Source organism: Dipteris shenzhenensis, chromosome 33, assembly GCF_047967505.1.
Source record: "Dipteris shenzhenensis isolate YYH24624 ecotype China chromosome 33, Dip_SZ_1.0, whole genome shotgun sequence".
NCBI classification, from domain to species: Eukaryota; Viridiplantae; Streptophyta; class Polypodiopsida; order Gleicheniales; family Dipteridaceae; genus Dipteris; species Dipteris shenzhenensis.
This window is the reverse complement of record NC_141628.1, coordinates 16,908,547-16,926,794: the sequence shown is the minus strand read 5'-3', so window position 1 is coordinate 16,926,794 and position 18,248 is coordinate 16,908,547.

Below are 18,248 nucleotides of genomic sequence, written 5' to 3'. Positions count from 1 at the left end.
GCTGACAAGTTTCAGCTAACGGAAGATGGGACTTGGGCTCCATTTTCTACGTTCATTTTTAATAGGCTATAATGTCCAAAAATCGGTTGAAATTTGTTGGCTTAGCCTTTATTTTTAGGACTACATTGCATTGAATGTATTTTAGTTTTTAAAAACTACAAAATTGTTGAAACGGATCATCCATAAGAGTAAACTAGCAAAACTTGTAGGTTGTTTTCTAGCTGAGTTGGGCTCCATAGTGCATACGAATAACCATACGAGAGAATCCTGGCATGACTAGCTAGGAAAAGTATTCGACACGCTGGTCTATAAAGTCATGCCAGCTAAAAAATGCTTTCTACATAATGTACGGATACGGCAAGGATTCTGGGACGGCGTAATTTTGTGAGATTTGATAATGAATAGAATACATCTTTGTCAATTTTTTTCATAGTGCAATACCACAGGCAATCCCATCAGTGGAGCTTCTTTGTTCCTATTTTACCAGCAATTGGCTGTCCCCGGCCAACTAGAGGCACAAAATTAGTACAGGGTTGGCATTTTAGATTTCGACAGCGTCACTTGCAATCCATAAAATTTGAAGCTCGGCATCAGTTTTCTTTCTTTTTGGCAGCTGTTCCCAATTGTGATCATCCCTGAGAAAAACAGCTCAGGACCCATATTCTCATAAAGCGATGCGTTTGTTCTTTGTGATATCAACCTTCATAGAAAAGGCAGGAATCTCGAAAAGTAATTAATTTGCCGGAGACTGTCGCCGGTAACTCGGTTGAAAACAGCATCAACCCGGGCATATGACTGTGCGCAAGGAGCAACGGAATTGTCCACGCATGTGCTCGTTATACAATTTCTATAAACAGTTGCATCGATCAAAGCGACATGTTGAGTCGATGCATGGGCTGTGATCTCGAGCCGAGATCCGTTCATCACAGGTGATGGGCAACGGTCAGACGACTGCTGAAAAATGGATGGTGCATTCGAGAAGCTCAACTTCCCAACAAAATCACAACCACGGCAAGAGAAAGAAGCTGGATTGAATACAGAACAACAGATGCGACACCCCAGAATCACCCGTTCCCAATACGATTATAGCCATGGCGATGAACCCGTGACCCCCATCCCTCTCTCTCTTCTCTCTCTCTTTCTGTCTCCCGCCAGACGTTACCAACGATCCTTTTTGCCCTCAAACGTCCATTTTTGGTCAGGTTTATGATCGTGATCCTGCCTACAACCCACCCCGGAAGATGCTCGCTGCAAGAAGCATCGCCTCGGACCGCGCAAAGTCCTTTTCCAGAACACCTTTCAGGACACGAATTCTCCCTCCTTCGGTTCTTTCTCTCTCTCTCTCTCTCTCTCTCTATCTATATCCAAAACAACTTTCAGGACGTGAATCCTCGCTATCTCTCTCTTTCGAGAACAGCTCTCCTTGATTCTCTCTCCCTCCCTCGCTCTCTCTCTCTTTTCCAGAACACCTTTAAGGACGCGAATTCTCGCTCCTTCGGTTCTCGCTCTCTCTCTATTCTTTCAACCACCTTTGAAGTTCCCGTGAAGTGCGCTCGTTCTCAATGGTGCTCGCCAGCCCAGCCGTTCATTCCCGACAACCGTCCCAGGGTGCAAGCTGGCCAAGGAAGGGGGTGGTGCATGATGTATCGGGGCTCCCAAGGACACCCATCATGCTACAGCCTACGCATTGCTCAGCTTGCAGGCACCATCGATTGACAGCCTTTCTTATTCGCGAACTTCTGCAGGCAGTTCTCTGTGGCAGAGCAGAAAATTTGTTCGGATTTGAAAGGACAAATCGGTTTGTGGCCACAGCACAGAAGAAGCATGTGCGTGCTGGCAGCTACGGATAGCTTTTTCCATTCAAATTCAAAAAAACAAACACTTGAATGTGTTTAAACAGTGTTTTTCAGTACCAATACAAAAACCTTCAATTTAACACAACACGGTCTTATTAACATATCTAAATTCTCGTCCTAGGGTAATGGGGCCAGTACTATGGAGGGCTAACTTTTTAGCATGAATCCATAGCGGAAATGGCCTTCCTAAAATCAGAATTCAGATTTGAAGCTATTGCACTGATCAATAGGGAGCTAATTTTTATTTTCAAACTTTTTAAAAAATTTGTGGAAGATAGAAATCTATGAGTGCTAGTGCTTAAGTCAAGTGAGGGACACTACTAAGGCACTGTGTGTCCAAAAGATGGTGAAAGGAGGGCTTGCCAAGCACCTGCCTCCCTATTGGGGCGGTTGATGACATTTTACAGGCACCTGCCTCTTTACTAGCCCCTTTACCCTAGCTTTCCTAAACATCCTTCTTTGACAAGCATTGTGTTCAAGTGCAAGAGCACTCTTTCTACATTATCTTTAATAAATCTTCTTTTTCCACACATAAACAAGCAACCTTCAACCTCCCTTCAACTTCAAAATTTTACAAGTTTTTTTCAAGCTTTCGAAGGTGTTTTCACTCGAATATAACTAAAAGGGCCTCGATTTTACAAATTTAAACTTATAAATGGCACATAGGGAAGAATCATGTAACTTTTCCCATTCAAATTCAAAAAAACATCACCAAGCATCTTTACCAATACTTGAAGGTGTCTAAACAAGAGAGCCCTCCAGTCTTCTGCATTGCCTATTAAAGCATGTGTCCTCTCCTAAAACGAGGAAGGCCCCTATACATGCCACACTCGGCAATTTTAGCTCGTTGATGGTTTGGCCATGCTCGCTTGATGATGCAGCCATGCGTTTGAATACATGAAATACTAGGCTTTATCCCCCGCATTCTCCTCCTTGATCTAGTTGATATACCAAAATGAATCTTAGGGCTATACACAAGTATGTCATCTAAAAATGCCACGATAAACTCCTCTAGATATGGACAAAATATATCGTCCATCATTTGCTAAAAAGTATTAGGTGCATTCGTCAATTTGCCATCCTTGCTCCCTACCACGTGCCACTTGCACTGGCTACTACTGAATGAGCATACCCCGGTTACTACTTGTTTTGCTGCCCTTTTGCTATCTCAAACCCTACTCTTTAGAAGTGGCTAAACCTCTCTTTTATTGCCCCTTGAGAGTCTATTACGACCCTCCATTTTGGCACCACTGAAGCATGCATGGCCATTAAGCATGGGCATTTGACTTCCAAATGGGTTGGTTCTGAATGTGCTCTTTTACATACATACATGCATACATACATACATACATACATACATACATACATATATATATGTATATATATATACATACATATACATATATATGTATACATACATACATACACACACATAAACACACACAAACACACACACACACACACACACACACACACACACACACACACACACACACACACACACACATACATACATACATACATACATACATACATATATATATATACACACATATATACATACATACATACATATATAGATAGAGAGAGAGAGAGAGAGAGAGAGAGAGAGAGAGAGAGAGAGAGAGAGAGAGAGCCTAGTGTAAGGTCTGGATTTTTCACTTTGAAAGGTTTTGTAAGTCTATACCCACCCCCTTTTTTCTTTAATACATATTTACCTTTTCCACAAGGATTTAAAAAACACTATTCCAAAAGTAATAACTGTTAGCAATAAAGAAATCACATTACCACATGATGATTTTGTTTTACACTTGGAAACTCCTACTAGCCACTTTCCAACTCTCCCAGTATAGCACTCATCCTAAGAAGGCCATGCTAACAAAATATATAAATAGTAACAAAGGGAAAACATAGAGGTTCTCCTCACTCTCAAAATAATATAGGGTCAAAGTAAGTAATTTGCCATTCTCTTAACATTAAAGCCATGTTTTCGATGAAGATCAATCTAGAAGTTTTATATCAACCATTTTACTATCGCACCATGCCAATAGAATCTTGAGATATGTTCCACGCTACTCAAACGCCCTAACTTCATCTTCCACTAACAAGTTTTCATTTTTTTTTCTTGGTAAGATACTTTGTAGAGTTTTCATGTTTTGTTTTTCCTTTTATAAGAAACTCATTAAAAGATGCATGCAACCCTCTAGGTATCAAGCATCACTCCAGGACCTAGATGGGGCTATGTCTACTTTTAACATACTTCCACTCACATGCTAGCGGTCGATTGACAAAAGGTGCATCTCCAACGAAATATATGGGGGCTTGGTTGTGTTTAACTTGGTAAATTTGGAGTCAAGAAAGACATGTAAAATTTTCTCCATCCTTCATACTTCTCACACCCAGCTAAATAAGCCTTATTCAATACAATCCATCTTAGTTTATAAGAATTTCTTGTGTCAAATTGCTTAGTAAACATATATACTTTGATCACTTTTGAAGAAGGCATTTAAGAAAGTAAATAAAGTTTACACCAAGATGTCGAGCATTGAAATGCTATTTTAAAGAGGTTTTTTTAAAGAGGAAGCCATACAATATGGTTACTATTTAAATGTGACCAACCAATGGAGTCTATCACTTGAGTCTATCTATAGTGTAACCACTTGAATTTTGTGCATTTCTCTTCATTTTTCATGCCTTATCATGCGCATAGGAGTGATTGCTTTTACTATAAATTTTAATTGTTCTCTTACCTTCAATGTTCATCTCCTGATGGGTCTTCCATATGATGGCTCATGTGGCAAGACATGTGGCTGAATAATCAAAGAATAAATGATTGCTTCTTTTCTTCCTATATAAAAGTAAGCCACTTAGTGCAAAAGAAGACTTCTTAAATGTTTCTTTCAAAAGAATACTAGTTCGCAATGGTAATCCCTTTGTTGATGTTGACCTTAATGTATTGTATCTAGCTATCTTCATCTCATTAATGATAGTATATTGATGAATGAAGTGAGCCTGTTACAGCTTGTGCACTCAGATACAAAAAAGCACAAGTGGCTACTTTAAATTTTGTTTACACACTTGAATTCATTTAACCTCAATGTGAGTTTAGTGGAGCTTTGGGCACCTCAATTTTGGAGGTTGTAGGATTTGAACATGGAGCATCATTTTCCATCCATCCAATCTGATCTTGTCATTTGGCATTGACTTCAAGTCCCACTGCCCTCTAATGCACCAAAGCTAACAAGTTGCTCTGTCTCAACCAATGAAAACTGGCCATACACAAACATTGCAGCTCACACATAGCTCCATTATAGGTTGTACAATGTCTGCCACTCACAAAAGCCTCATGAGAGCTCCATCAAATTCTCATTAAATGCAAGGCAATTTGGTTCACGTGGGGTATTTGAAGGTGGGACTTCACGGTCCCACTGTAGCACCAAGTGCACATTTCTAACCTCATGTACGTAGACCCTTAGCCTCCTTTTGTAATTATAACCCTTTACATTCGTATCTTATAAGATTAATATCACGAGTTCAATTCTATTACATCCACTTTTTTGTTTACACTCTATTTCCAAGATTGCTTCATGCAACCTTTTTTCCTTTTTGGTAGCATTGAGTAGTTCCTTAATTGGAAGAACATAATAAATCCTTGTTTCAAGATCCTTCTAATGATTTGCCAATTGAGTTTATGTTAACCATATTTTTTTAGATAACATTGAAACTCTATAATTTTGTTCATAGTTAAATGTGAGCAACCACTAGAGTCTATAGTGTAACCACTTGCATTTTGTGCATTTCTGTTTAGTTTTCATGGATTATCTTGCTAGTTTCTTGCATGGGAGTGGTTGCTTTTGTTATAAATTTAATATTCTCTTACTTTTAGTGGTCCTCTCTTGATGGGTCTTTCATTTGATGCTTATGGGAGGACATATGGTTGAATAAGCAAAGAAGTGAAAATTTGTTTCGTTCCTTCCTACATAAAAGTAAGCCATTTTATGAAAAAAAGATTTTTAATAACATTCTTCAAAGGAATACTAATGGAAATGGCAATCCCTTTGTTGATGTTGACCTTATTGTTTTTTATCTCGATATGGCAATCCTTTCGTTGATATTAACCTTGTTGTTCTTTATCTAGCCACCTTGAGCTCATTAACATAGTATATTGAAGAATGGAAATGAGCCACTTAGCCTCCTTTTGCAATTATAACCCTTGAAATTATTTGCCTTAAGATGAATATCATGATTTCACCTCTATTACATCCACTATTTTGTTAACACACTATTTCCAAGATTGGCTTCATACAAACCTTTTTTCCTTTTTGCTAGCATGCAATACCTCCTTGATTTTAAGAACATATTAAGTTGTTATTTCAAAATCCTTCAAATGAGTTTATGTTAACCATGTACTTTTAAAAGAGAATCTACAAATTGCATCCACCAGTCATTGTTATGGTAAACATCCAAGGCCCATATCATTAGGGGAGAATTGGGGTCTCAAAAGGGCCTCCAATTAGTGTTTCCTAATTTTAAGGGATTAGAGAGGGATTTGAGGTGTACCAATGAGAGCGCTCCTTTGTGTGGGGCAATGGTATGTTGAGGTAAAGGGATGGCAGGCATGCAGAGATCCCCTATTGGCTATTCTTCTTACATTAGGGACCACCAAAACCATCCTCCCCCCCCTTAACCCATGCTTGTTCACCCTCCCAAGTGCACCCACCCCAGATCATCCTCAAATCTCATTTAAGTCTTTGTGGGCCCTTGTGGGCAAATTTCTCTTCTCCTTAGGTGCGTTGCGGGTCTGTCCCCTCTTTCTTTGCTCCTTTTCTCTAGTCCAATTGCCCTCTCCTTCCATTGTGGGGCCTTTTGGATGAATTTCATTTGTCCTCTAGCCTACTGCAGGCCTGACCCCTTTCTCTTCTCCTTTGCTCTGGTCCAACTTCCCTTTCCCTCCATTGTGGGACCTTTTGGATGAATTTCTTTTTTCCTCTAGCCTACTGTAGGCTTGCCCCCTCTCTCTCTTCTCCTTTTCAAAATTTGGGTTGCAGCACCTCCTACAGCTGGTCTTCTCTCTCCTGCTCTTCTCAGTGTTTCTGTGCCGCCTCTTGCTCTATCCCCTCATGCTCTACCTCTGCCTTCTCTTTCCTCTCTTGATCTACCGTCTCTTGCTCTATGGCCTCTTGCTTAGTCGCCCTATCCTACAGGTGCTCTTTCCCTTTTGCAGGCACTTCTCCTTTTGGTACAGGTGCTCTTTTCCCTCCCACAGGCACTTTTCCTTCTGCTACAGCAACTCTTTGCCCTCCTACAGGCACTTTTTCCCTCTTGCTTTTCCCTCTCATATAGGATACAACTGCTCTTTCCTCTCCTACAGCTATTGTTTTCCCAACAGACATGGTCTGAAACACAGTAACACAAGGTGACAATGTTGTGAGCTCTAGTGTGTTCTGGAGGCATGGTCAAGAAGAAAGTGACACAAGCTAGCAATATTGTGAGCTCTAGTGTGTTGTAGAGGCATGTTTGGGAACAAAGTGACCAAAGCTAGCAATATTGTGAGCTCTAGTGTGTTGTAGAGGCATGGTCAGGTGTTAACATCCACATAGTAAAGGAGTAAAGGTGACCAAGCCGAATGATCTACTTCAACAGGACAAGCTCAAGGGAGTTTGATACCCAAATACACCAAGGTCAATGATTACAAGCAATGTGCACACGGAAGGAGTATAGCTCAAACTCAGGGAGTTTGATCCCCAAATACCCAAAGTCTGCTCCAAAGTCCAAGGATTCAAGGATCCCAGGCACAGGCTATATGTTCCAGCTACCACCACCCGGAACAAGGAGATGCATATTAGGAACAAGGAGATGCACACTTCTGGGCCGTGCATGCGCCTTGCACTTTTCAGCTCCACATCCACAGGAAATAGCTACGCCAATGAAAATAGCCATGAAAGGAGTATATCTCAAAGTCAGGGATTTTGTCCCCCAACTATTTCGAAGCAAAGGCTTCTAGGCAACATGCAGGGTTGTCGTGGGGTGTCTTACGGAAGTTAAGCCTCGTCACTCCAGGTTTTGAGCCTAGTCTACGGGGTTCAAACTCCAAATAGGTGAAGGTGTGAGGGCGCTCAAGGAGTTTGAGCCCCAAATTACCTAAGCCTAGGAGTGGTAAGGCTAACACAAGCGCTATTTGGAAACCGGTTAGGACCACCTCCTAATATCAGGTTTGTCCCAAGCGCTTTAATATGGTTAACACAAGTGCAATTTCTGCTAGTAGGGAGAGTCAGTAAGAATAGCAATATGCCTTGGCACCCTACGGGCCCAAGAGCCCATGGTTGTAAAGTGAGGGAGAGTGCTAAAAAGGAAAATGGTTGGCCCTCCCTTCAAAAGGTGACATGAATAAAAGACCAAATGGTTGACTTTGGTCTTCATTGTTGTTTGCACAAGTTTGAATAGAAGCTTCCTCTTCTCTTCCAAGAGAGTGTTATGGGTGTTCTCTTGTTTCCATTGTAGTGCCTTTGTGGTTGTCACTCTATCCCCCTTCACTCCCTTCTCCTTCTTCCCTTCCTCCTCCCTCCTTCTCCCTCTCCCCTCCCTTCTTCCTCGCGTGAAACCACATTGCAACATTCTAGAGGCCGCTTGAGTGTGACACTTGCGGATGGCTCATGATATGCATTGCTCCCACAAGGAGTAGCTAGGAGTGGAGGCTCCCTCGGCATATCTTTAACTATCCCACGACACGTGAGTCATCGCTGAGACCCACTACATTTTTGGCATCGCTATCGGGGATAAAAGTATTAGCCACATTTCGCTCGTCATTTCCACTAATAGATGATCCATCATCTACCCTTGATTGCATACCTATGGGAGTACTGGGTGGTACCATTTCTTGCACATTTGGTGCATGGACAGCTTGTTGTCTATCAACATATGCAGGTGGATTCACATCCTAGAAAGTGATTCTCCTCATTTCCACATCCTCATGGGTGCATTATGCATCTTCTTCTCATTGAAGGCTCATCATGGCTGCGTATGATCTTCTTTGCTTCTGGACCCCAGAGACGATAGCCCATCTCTCCACTTTCACCATAACCCAGAAAGATGCATTTCCTAGACTTAGGATCTAGCTTTTTTCGAAGCTCTTTTGGCACATGTGCATATGCCTCACACCTGAATATACGTAAATGAGAGTAAGAGGGCTTCTTGCCACTCCATGCCTCTTCAGGAATACCACCATCCAAACTCTTACTAGGTGATCTATTGATCACATGCACTGCAGTCTTCATTGCCTCAGCCCAAAAACAACCAGAAAGACTTGCATTGGAAAGCATGCATTGCAACCTTTCTTGAATGGTACGGTTCATATTTTTTGCAACTAGATTTTGCTTTGGAGTACGAGGGGATGTGAGCTCCCTCTTAATCCCATGTGTATCGCAGAAATGCTGAAAGTCATGAGAGAGATACTCTCCACCATTGTCAATCCATAGGCATTTAAGTGTTCTACCTGACTGATTCTCAACCAAGGCCAGCCATTTCTGAAATACTTGGAACACATCACTTTTCCGAGCTATAGCATAAGCCCACACTTTCCTAGTTGCATCATCAACGAATGTCACATAGTATTCAGCCCCGCCTAATGATCATGTAGGCATGGGACCACGTACGTCTGAATGCACCAAATCAAGCTTTTCAAACTCTTTCTTTCCCCTTCTTTTATGGGCTGATTTAGTTTGCTTCCCATAGAGACAGTGCTCACAAAATTCAAAATCAGAGAAACTCAAATGCGGTACATAACCCAAATAGCATAAGAGTTTCATCCCATTTTGGCTCATATGGCCCAACCGGCAGTGCCATAAAGAAGTGCTTGGTTGCTCAGTTATTGCAACAACATGATCAAACACCCCTGATACATGTAAGGGATACAAAGTCCCACACTTGGCACCCCTGGCCAAAATCATAGAGCCCTTCTAAATTTTCCAACTCCCAGAACCAAAGATGGTCTGAAAACCAGCATCATCTAGTTGACCCGTTGAAATGAGACTCTTGGTCAGCTTAGGCACATGTCTTGCATTTTTCAAAATAAATGCAGACCCATTTGCAAAAGAAAACTTTATGTCACCTACTCCCACTATGTCACATGCATAGTCATTTCGAAGATGCACACAACCTGTCTTTCCACTATCATAAGTGGAGAACCATTCCCTATGGGGAGTAACATGGAATGAAGCACCAGAATCCAAAATCCAATCCTGGGAATATGCATCATCTGAAGTGGTAAGCAACTCTGCAGATAAACTAGACATGAAGAGAATGTCATTGTCACTATCATGTGTGACTGCGTTGATCTCCTCGATCTTTACTTTTCCTTTGTCCTCCCTTGGACTCTCTTCCTTCTGATTTGCACCCCAATTTGCATTCTTTTTCTTATCCTTTTTCTCTCTTTTAATCTTGTAGCAATCCTTTTTCATGTGGCCCATCTTGCCACTATAGTGACAATGTTCTGTGCCCTGGACTTGCTACAGGACTTTCCTCTTTCTTGAAACTTCCCCCTGGACTGTGATCTGCCCCTTTGCACATTTAAGGCTGCATCCTGCTTGTTGCCTTCCATTGACTTCTATCTAATCTCTGCGGCCAACAAGCTACCAAGCACATCATCAAAGTTCAATACTCCACCAGGTGCAGAGTTACTTATAGCAGTACAAAAAGTATCCCATGAGGATGGTAATGAGCATAAGAGAAATATTGCCCTCATTTCTGCATCGAAATTCAACTTTTGAGCTTGAAGCTAATTGAAAATGATATTAAATTCATTCAAGTGCAAAGCTATGGATACTCCCTCCTTCATGTGTAGCTCAAACAATCTCTTCATGAGATACACTTTGTTTGAGGCAGTCTCTTTCTCATATGTAGCACACAGCTTTTTCCATAAAGCTTCCATAGTCTTGTCAGTGACTTCTATGAAATAAACTGTCTCCCCAAGATGAAGTCTAATGGTAGACTTTACCAATGCATCCAACTCATTCCATTCATCTGTGAACATAGCTGTAGGCTTAGCTACAATTCTTTGCAAGGGTTTTATCTGCTTCTTTTGAATAAGCACATACCTTATCTGTTCTTTCCACAAAGAAAAGTTTGTCCCATCAAACTTTTTAATGCTGAAAAACTCCTTTTCAGACATGGAAGAGGATGCCATGATGCAAATAAACCAAAATCCCAAATGCTAGTTCCTGCAAGAGAGAATCACACCAAATACCAGGTGCACCGAAATGTGTATGCCACAATAGAGTGAAATATTACCAAAACTCAAAGCTCAAAGCATCAAAAGATATAGCTGACTCATGTGCATGTACAATGCATCCATATGAGCAAATCTGGCCCAAAAGAAAATGCCAACTACAATGGCAATCTAAAATGCCAATAAGTGCCAAATGGCTCAAGCATAAACACCGTCCATGGGCATATGCATCAACAATATCTCATCCAAGAGAGCATATCACTATCAGTGCATCAACTGCAATGTGTCAAAGCTGTCCCTCAGCATAAAATAGCATCCATGTGCAAAGCGTTGATAAAAAATAGCATCCCACAAGGTAATCTGGGCCTATCAGCGCATCCAATAAGGATCACAATGCATTCAAATGGCCTATAAATCATCCACTGCAACCCAATGCACACCACCAATGAGAGCACACAGCCTAAACTGTAACCAGAGTGATCTGCATAAGGTATGCTCAAGAAATCATGGTCCCACGGCAATGACCGCTATTGAAAATAGAACCTGAGATGTCTCAAAACATGGGCACCATTGCATAATCGGACTCAGCAAGACAATCTGCAAATATCTCTCTTCTGCTAGAACCCCAAAATCCCAACTGATGAGTGAGAAATGGGAATCAACACTTATCCACTGCCATGTGGCATAAATCTAAGGTTTCAAAACCTTAGAATGAAAAATGCATAATAGAGAGACAAAATCAAATACATAGAGATCTATAACTCTGAAAATACTCCACCGAATTGCGCAAGAACTGACAGATAGGGGTTTTAAGGCATTCAGAATGCAATGGGACAGACGGTTTTGGAAACTGTGGTCCCAATCACTGGGTCCAACACACGGACTGAAAAACGTTTTTGGAAACTGAATTGTTTGTAAACTCCACCGGAGTGCAAATGATGAGCAACATAGAAGTTTTAGGACCTCTTGAGTCCACTCGAACTGACAGATTTGCAAATGGTTGCTCCAAACTTGAGTTCCAACACCCGAGTAGAAAAAACATTGAAACCGACACAGTGAGTCAAAAATCCAATGAAATGATCCCAAATTCAAGAATGAAGGTGTTTCCAAGCTCCTGAAGTGAAATGGACACCAAAAGCGGGCAATGGTTGCCTCTACAAGTCAATACGAAGTCTTTGTCATTGAACGGAATAGGGAAAAGCTTAAAAAATGACTTTTTCTTTGAAAACACTTAACAGGCTAACAAAACCACTTCAGAAAACCAAAGTGACTTTTCCAAAGGTTCCTTCAAGGTCTCTGCGAACTCGGATGCAAGTAAAGTCACCCACAAAGCTTCCCACAGAGCTTCTCCTTCCTCCCACATAGCTGCTGAGCTTCCATGCATTCACACACGCTTAGCTAGATCACCCGGGCTCTGAAACCAGTTGAGAGTGCTCTCAACGAAAGCATAACAGAAGAGGGAGAGAGAGAAACAAAGAGCCATACAAGTTTTTGGTAGGTGCAAAACACCCTAATCTTCTTTTTCATTCATTTATATATATGTTTGAGTATTGTACATACCGAGGTAAAGGCACAGTGACCTTTAATCCCCACACACACCACTTAAGGGCCTTGCTCTCGAAAGGAGAAGAAAGCTCACCGCAGTGGTAAACCAATGCCATTGCATGCTCGATCAATGCTACCATCCTCCGCTCAAGAAATCTGGGAGCTACAAGTACAAGATGATATCCTCTGTGCCCAACATCACTTCGATTGAAACCGATGTCCAGAGAACGCTAATGCAGTAATAGCAGCTCCGGACACCTCAAGATCGCTTCCCCCACACACATTCTCTACCCAAAGAACATTGTGCCATGAGCTCATGCCTCATCCACCACCACGCATTGCCAACAGTTCAAGCAACACCACTTGCTCGGGTGGCCAAGGCAACAAAGTTGCCTGGATCTAGAAAAAGATAGGGAAAACCCTGATGGCATCGAGGGAAGCACCACAAGAGCTTGTGTCTTCCTGGGATACAGCACCACAAAACCTACCAATGGACAAAACACAGCAAGCCAGCCTCCAGGTGTACTGAATACGCACTGGTGCCACGGGCGGTTTGACTTAACACAAGTATTGCCACCACCAGTCGAGGAACTCCATAGGAACATAATTCAGCCCCATGAAGAGTTACACAAGAACTCCCCCAAGCGTCAAGGGTAATGGTGCCACCCTACTCACACAAGTAGGGGCCGACCCCACAGGTAGACTCACAAAAGCTCGCATCTCCAAGGAAGTCGAACCCTGCAACAACAACGGAAACCAACACAAAGGTGCCCCTGGCATCCAAGGTAAAGAACAAGCTGGACACACTCTCTACATGGCTCCTTACTCGCTAAGCTGTAGTACGGTGCCCGCCTCCACCACATTCATCATAATCATCGTGTCTAGGTCTAAGTCAGTCAGTACGGTAGACATCTCTCCCGACGCACCCACAGGCCACTAGTCCCTACCGAACACAACATATGCACACATCATCAGGTGATTAGATTCCGTTCTTGTATTTTTTCAAGTGTTCAGGTTCTTGCACATTGACCTCACTATCATGTTGAACCACACAAGTGCACTTTGCTCAGTCCACATTTTCCCCCAACCCACTCCTCCTTCCCTTTCTTTTCCCTATTTTTACACAGTCACTAACCCATCGGCCATCGCCAAACTAGTACAACATCGACCGTCGCCAAAATGTTCGTCGTCGACCGTCTCAAAAATATGCCATCGACCGTCACTAAAAAGTATAGCACTAGATGTCACGGTGATCACGATACCCCCACCGGGTCATCGCCATCCCAAATCGCATCGATTGTTGCCATTCGAGTACCACGCTGGTCGCAGCCTAGGACACTCCATGTCGACCATCGCCATCTAGGTTTAGCACCGACCATCGCCATCAAAGTCAGCATTGACCGTCGCCATACCAGTATCTCGTGAGCCGAGGGGATATAGTTCTATAAAGGCAGACCTACCTCGCCGAGTCATCGCCATAGCTGTTACCCCAAAACTCTGTCAAAATTTATCCAAAAATCTGACAGTTTCCTGCCCCCTTCCACTACATCCCAACTAGAAAATTTATGTCCTCTTGTTCTTCCTCATCCATCGATTCCCTTGTCATGCAACTACCACTCCTGTTTGCGATGGAATTTGAACATGACTTCTTTGATTTCGTGGGTCTCCACCCTCGCCTTAACCTAGAGGCCACTGGTCCATCAGATTCTCAAAGCACCCCTTTTGCCACAATTCACATGCCAATCGAAATACCCATGGGGAGGACTCACATGATGAAGACACCTCCACCAGACATGCTTTCAAAGAAGAGCCAGCTACAATAGGCATGTCTCCCATGAGAACACGAAAGCGCACCTTGGTGCCAACCGCAGGCAAGTATAAGATTGTGCGTTCACAAGCACACTCGCCATTGGGATAAGCATGGCTCCAAGAGCTAGATGCTTGCGTGATTCACTCTCGCTTTGCTTACGAGGGTCACTACTACACCCTCCACTACCACACAGCAGCAGCATATGCTGCCCTCAAGGGCTCGGTAGTTGTGGAGGCACTTAACTTTGCAGGCTTGGAAAGAGTAGCAGCCCGTCTCCCATGCCACATAGACATGACTCTACTGGCAGAGTTTCTCAAGAAGTAAGACAACAACACCAACATTGGTGTCCTACATGATGCAGCTGGTAATCCCCACCACTACTAGATCAATCAAGACACGGTGCAGGTAGCATTCAACCTACCAGTGGTGGTAGAGAAATACTCCAAGCAAAAAAAGAAGCTCGACTCCCTAAAGACGCAGTCTGTCACTATGACTACCACAAGTGCAAAGGCTGCATCCAGTTCACCGCCATCCACAAGCCTGAGGTAGAGTGACCAGCAAGAGCCTTGCAATGGCTCACCCAAGTGAAGCACACGGACCATTATCAGCCCGTGATGCCCAATATCTTGTTGAGAATGGTGAACTTCTAAGAGTCAAACTGGGCTGATTACTACTGCACCAAGATGAGAGATGATCTTAGCACCCACAGGGATGTCCTCGGCAATCCCATGTTGTACATGCTAGTCCTCTATTACTTGAAAAGTCAGCATCCACCAGTCGGCTTCGGCCTTGTCGAGAAATCCACCACTGGTCCCGTATAGACCGAGCAGGAAGAGACAAAAACAAGCCCAAGAGAGCGAGGACAATGCCAAGTGCCACTCCGATAACTCGGGTGCAATTGGAAACAAGTCAGCCGCTCAACCAATATAAGGACTGCCAGTTGCACGAATTCATGCAAAAACAACTACGCCTATAGTGCACAGGTCCTCAAGATAAGGGAAAACATGTGCAAGAAGGGCCTATTCTCATTAAAGACCTCCACGGTGATGACACCATCAAAATCGACCTCCATACAAGAGCCGAAACTATGCCGACCACCCCTGCTACACCCTTCATCTCAGCCTCCACCACCCCTTAAGAGACAGCATCCTTCGCCACCGGCCTCTTCCACTCCTTGGGCAGGCCTAGCAGAGGCCTTATAGGGCTATAGCCAGATGACAACCAAGCAGTTGTCACGCACGGACGTGATGGAGCTACATTTTTTGAAGCCATGGCACAACTACCCTAGGTCGCCTGCACAATCTTATAAAGGAGGCAAGAGCAAGCCTCACAACTTTCCTCCGACCTCATCCAAGCCCAGCTCTTTGCGCATGAAAGCCAGTCGACCATGGTCACAGTGCAAGCAGTGGGCCATGTCGCAATACATTGAGCCAAAGAATATTGGGCTAAGGTGGAAGAGTGAAAGCTCACTCTGACGAAAGTCAAGGATGACCTTGCTACCAGTGAATCCCTGGTCTAGATGCTCATGGACCATGTGGACACAACATAATTAGCCTTGTGCACGATGCTAGAGCAGCAACAAGCACAGGCAGAGCAATGGTATACCTGCACATAGGAGTCCCACGACCAAGAGATCTGCTCCTTACAGGATCTCTTGGCACAAGAGAGGAACCTCACACTCTCCCTCCAAGAAGAAATCGAAAGACAGCGCGCCACTGTCCAATTTGAGAAGTCAGGGTTGGAAGACCGCGAGCAGCAGTAGTTTAGGATGTATAGGGAGGTGTCTACACAATTAGCCACATACGCACTTGCACCACGCACAATTGCCCAAACCCTACAATGCACTTCGATGCACTCTGTACACAAAACCTTACCTTCTACCTCAATCTCACTACTCCACTTCCTCCTAATGCCCTCCAAACCATTCTCCGCTGTAATCTCGACCACTGTCGCCCCATCTTAGCCATGTCCTATTTCTCTCTTGACCTTCACCCCACTTCTCTATCTCTTCTCCGCCCCTTCAATCTCCAAACCTTATCTGCCCATCCCATTCTATGAAGTGATGCAACTCGCAAAGCCCGAGGACCTCACGCCATGGGTCTACACTCCGGCAAGTCTGCATGCATACATAAATTGGATGTAGACCTATGGTTGAGCCTCAGCAATCCAAGCTCAAAGACACCTTGCGGCCTAACAGGCCACCACCTACCAATCCCTTGGAATAATAATCCTCTTTAATAGGGTGCTACAAGCTCTCCAAGACTCACTTGAGTCCTTGGTGAGCAATTTTGAGACAATCCACATAGCATACCTAGAGGAAATAAACCCTCTTTTAATGCCACTGTCCCCCTGTAGATATTCCATTACTACCTCCCCTAGATCCCGCCCAACCCACCCAACTGTAAAGAAAGAGGGAGAGAGATAGGAGACTCAAGTTCAGCTTTCTCCACAACACACAAAAGAGAGAGAACACAAGGTTGGAGGGTGAAGTCTTTCTTCACTTTTGCACACAACAACAATACAATAGAAGAGGGAAATACCCTATATGTCAAAACCTAGAATACGTGGTTCATATGTGAACCCAAACCAAAAACATACGTGGTAGTCTAACTACACCACAAGTACAACTAACATAGGCGGTGACATAAATGATAGTCATCCAGGAGATATATCGGGGGTAGAGCTTGATATCTCAACACTCCCCCTCAAGCTCAAATCCATCTCACGTACACCAAGCAAGCTCCTAAATCTGCGAAGCTTCTCGGTACCCAATGCCTTCGTAAAAATATCAGCCACCTACTCCTCAGTGCTGACATAGACAAGATCAATCTCACCAGCTAGAACCTTCTCTCTCACAAAGTGATAATGCACCTCAATGTGCTTCGTTCTAGCATGATAAACTGGGTTATTAGCAAGCATGATGCTGCTAATGTTGTCACAATGAATGACAACTGCTGCATGAACTGACTGTCCCATATCTCCAAGTAGCTTCCGTAACCAAGCTACTTCACATGCAGCCATTGCTGCACCCCTGTACTCGGCCTCTGTGCTCGACAAGGCAATTGTTGGCTGCTTCTTGCTGCTCCAACTGATGGCACCACTCCCAAGGGAAAACATAAAACCACTAGTAGATCTCCTGTCTGAGACACTACCAGCCCAGTCAGCATCTGTGTATCCATGTACCTGTAATGCACACCCAGCTTCATAAAACAGTCCATAATGCAATGTGGACTTCACATACCGCAGTATGCGCCTAGCCGCATCCAAATGTGGCTTCCTTGGTGCCTGCATAAACTGACTCACCAGCCCCACAGCATAGCTCAAATCTGGTCTGGTTATAGTCATGTAAATCAAGCTACCTACTATGCGCCTGTACATAGTAATATCTTCAAGAAGCTCACCTGACTCTGCATTGAGCTTCACATTCTGCTCCAATGGAACAGAGATAGGCTTACAGCTTGTCATCCCATATTTGGATAGCATGTCCAAACCGTATTGCCTTTGCAATAGCCATATCCCACTCGGGGATCTAATAACCTCAATGCCCAAGAAGTAACGCAGCTCTCCCAAATCCTTCATCTCAAATTTCTGCTTCAACAGCAGCTTCACTTCATTAATGTCTGCATCACTATCACCTGTAATAATCAAGTCATCAACATAGATGACTATAAGCACAATCCCTCTGTTTGTCCTTTTCACATAAAGTGAAAAATCTGAATTGGAAATCTGAAATCCAATAGTGACAAGATATTGCCCTATCTTGTCTGACCATGCCCTCGGCGCCTGTTTTAAGCCATACAAGGCTTTGCGCAAC